Below are 3,912 nucleotides of genomic sequence, written 5' to 3' on the forward strand. Positions count from 1 at the left end.
AAACCATCCTTAAGAACCGTAAGTATTCTTTGACAATGATTTGCCAGTTTTTACTACCTGCCCTTTGCACTCTTGTTGACTATAAATTCTTTTACAAATATATACTATAAATTATGAATTCTATATTATTATTTTTCTTTAAAAAACCCATAGCCTAAAAGGTTTAGTCCTATACATGTCTAAAAATGGGTGATATTTCTTAAAAGGCAATTTTAATTTATTTTTCTATTTGTATTTTATGGCATTCCCAGTCTTTCTTCTAGAACCATATTTCTAGCTGATATTTTCCTTTCAACATTTAAAATGTCATTTAGCATTTTTATGTAGAGAAAGTCTGTCAGGGATGATTTTTTTCACCTTTTATCTGGTCAAAGATGTCTTCTTTTCATCTTCATTTTTGAAGGATATTTTTACTGCCTATAGAATTCCAAATTGACATAGTAATGTTGTGGGCTTTTTTCTTTTAGTATTTAAAAATATCATTCAATTGTTTCCTGGCCTCCTTTTTTTTTTTTCTGATGAGAGATCATCTGAATTTATTATATTTTTATTTGCCTGTAGGTATTTCTGTTTTCTGAGATTACTTTCTTCTTTTCCACTAATAATACTGGTTACAATACTGACAGATAAAAACATATCCAGTCTCTAAACACAAAGCTTATATTCACAAATAACTCTTTGCTTAAAGACAAAATTTCAGTTAATCACAATGGAAATGTAGTTATTTAATACAGCCACTAATCTAATGTCATCAAGAAAATCTAAGCAGTTTTATCACAAAACCAGGGTTATATTCAGTGGGCATGCATTAATCGATACAACTTAACATCAGGAATTGAATAGAAAGTTCCTGTGATTTTTTGATGGTTTTCAAATTTCATAGCACAGATCATGAAAAAAAAACTATAAAAACAGATTTTAAATATTTTTAATAAAATGATTAAAAAACGAATAAGAGTATAAGTTTTCATATTAGGCTGAAGATTGCAAACATCAAACTGGCACCAATCTGTCAAATCTGGAGGTCTGGAGGTCTGTTCCCTCCTACCAAAAAACCCTTTGGGGTTAATATCTCAATGCAAACATGTCTTTTTAACATTCTATGATAATATAAACTGAGAAACACACCTAGAATCAGAAGAGGGACAAAAAATAACACACAAGTCAGTCTTATTTCTCACCTGTCAGGATAGAACCTTCTGGCTCCCAAATGCCCAACACTGTCCCTCCATATAAAAATTAAGAAAAATGCCATGACTTTACCATACTGGAATTCTCCTACCGAATTATCTTTCACTACCTATCAAGGCAGGGTTCAAGTTACATTAACCTGCTTCTAGAGTATAATCAGCAGAGCACCAAATTTATGAACGGATACGGCAATCCAAAACGCTAAACACACTTTTCAAATGGAAGCAAACTTGCCTCCATTGTTATTCTTGAAACTTATGTGGCTACCAATAAGAAAAGAATCAGGGAGGCTTTGACCATATTATGTACTTTTTATAAAGCCTAAAGTGCAAAATTATCTTCTTATCTCTGCTATTTTAATAGGAAAAACATCAAACACAAAAGAACTGAAGTGACAGCAGTATTCAAAAGAAGCACTCTTAAATATCCATTTGAAGATGACGTATTACTACCAATTTAATCTTATTTTCCTTAACAAAATCTGTCAATGAATCAAATTCCCATAGTAAGTAAGGTATTTTTTTATTCTAAGACCAAAAATTCCAAAATTACAGAGAAACAAATGGAAGAAAGACTAATGCTGTGTGACAATGGACACTAAGTTCACAAACAACCTCTTTGTAAAAGGAGATATTATGGAGGAAAATACCATGAAAAGAACAATGCTAAGAGAATTGCTTTTCAGCAGAATAAATTGGAGCCCTGTTCTTTATGAAGATACTACCATTTATATAAATATGTGTATGTATATTACATATACATAACTCTACGTAAAAAAAATGTCAGGTACATATCATTTAACATTTTGTAGGCCTAAAAAACTTTTGAGGGGAGAGGGGAAAAGACTGCGAAGTGAATTCTTAAGAATATAAAACTATGAAAAATTCATGAGTCCAAAGGGTACTCCAAATGGAACGACGTTTGTGCAAACACACAACTTAGGTAATATGTTTTAAAGGAACAAAAAGTAATAAACGACTGCAGTCCCTTCCATAAAGGATATCTTAAGTGGAAAAGATTTGAATAGTATAAACAAGTCCAGCTCAGAAAGAAAACTGAACAAAATATCCAAGATTTGTCCATGAAATTAATGATAGTACATCTTTAAAGAAATGAGCTGTAAAAATGTTCAGTCTCAGAATTGGTTTTTAAAAGGTCGTTTGTGCTCCTTGGTGGGTGCATAATAAACTTCCACGGATTTGTTTACTTTCCAGTATTTCTCACTGACAAATTCCAACGAAAAAGAGCCGTTTAATACAGTGAACTGGCCACTGCTGTATAAATGATATACTGCTTCTCACTGGCTGGCTCAAGGGTCATCTGGTTTGATTGACCTTTGTTTCAAAGTTCTTCTAAAGCTGACCTCACAGGCAGATACTTGGATCGGTGATCAACAGCATCATTGCCGTAAGTCTTTACGTGTGCACTGTCATCTTTTTCCATAAGTGTGGGATGAGGCCTGAACACTACTTTAACTTCACTAGCACCATCCATTACTGGTTTGATTGCCACCGTTGCATTGTTATTATCGAGCTCAAGCCCAGAATCATCAGATGTTTTGGCCAGTTTGTTACTAGGATCAGCTTCCTGATTGCTCAGTGTGAACTGTCACCATTATCCTCGGCTATACTACGGTTTCAATCTGTTGTTTCTTGCCTCTCTGTCTTCTGTTCACGACCTGCGTCTTCAGTCCCTCCTCAGTGCTGTCACTGAGTGCTTGCTCATTTCTGTGCTTCTCCATCCTGACTAATCCTCTTTCTTGATGAGCTTTGTACTCATCACGACTTGAATACCTTTTGCTGATGAGTGTGCATCAAAGTTTGGGTCTGGCCTTAGTGCTCTTTGGAAGCTAGCTTTTTCAGACAGGTGGAACATTCTTTGTTGCCACCTAAGGGTTGTGATGATGCAGTCTGCACAAAAATGATGTGAACATTCTTCGTAGTCATGGTATTCTTTAGCATAGCCACACATATTGGACACGCTGGTTCACTGTATGGGCTTTGAAGTGAACCACAATTTCCAAGCTATCTGTTATTGTCTCTTGTAAAAAAGTCCCTGAGCTGTTCATTGTAATTCATGTAAACCGAGTTCCCATGCTTTGCTTCACGGATGAGTTCTCTGCATAGCCTGAAACATGGCAGCTCCTGTCCCTGCCTGGGTCTCCACTGCCCGCAAATGGAGCGAGACTCCAATATGAGCTACCCCAACCATCTGCCCCACTGGACAGTCTGGCAGCCTCGGCTTCCCCAGTGGAGGTGGGGAAATACATGATGAGAGCCTGAGGGGCTATTAAAACCTAGTGAATGGCAGAGTGTACATAGGCAGAGGGGTTCGCCCTCAGCTGCCCTGCCCTTTCCTCTGTGGCAGACAACTGCTGCCTCAAACTCACGTAAGATTTGGAGTGTGGGAGGCTTTTGTCTTGATGCTGCTTATCTGTCCTCAAAATTGCACAAGCTGTAGTATTTCATTTGTGTTGCTATAAAGAAAATACGTAAAGCTGGATCACGTATAAAGAAAAGAGGCGTGTCCAGCTCACGGTTCTGCAGACTGTACAAGCAGCACAGCACCAGCATCTGCTGTGGGTGAGAGCTTCAGGGAACTTCCAGGGAAGGTGGACGATGACGGCAGAGCAGGTGCGTCACCCAGGGAGAGAAGAGCAAGGGAGAGGAGGAGGTGCCAGACTGCTCCCACCACCAGCTCTCACGGGAACTAACAAAGGAA

The 3,912-nt window shown here is 37.5% G+C and overlaps 1 pseudogene; it reads right to left on the reverse strand.

Moving 5' to 3' along the window:
* Nucleotides 1-2,326: 2,326 nt before the first annotated feature.
* LOC128568495 (E3 ubiquitin-protein ligase RING2-like) lies at nt 2,327-3,327 on the reverse strand (annotated as a pseudogene).
* Between the last annotated feature and the right edge of the window lie 585 nt (nt 3,328-3,912).

Source organism: Nycticebus coucang, chromosome 17, assembly GCF_027406575.1.
Source record: "Nycticebus coucang isolate mNycCou1 chromosome 17, mNycCou1.pri, whole genome shotgun sequence".
In the NCBI taxonomy this organism is placed as follows: Eukaryota; Metazoa; Chordata; class Mammalia; order Primates; family Lorisidae; genus Nycticebus; species Nycticebus coucang.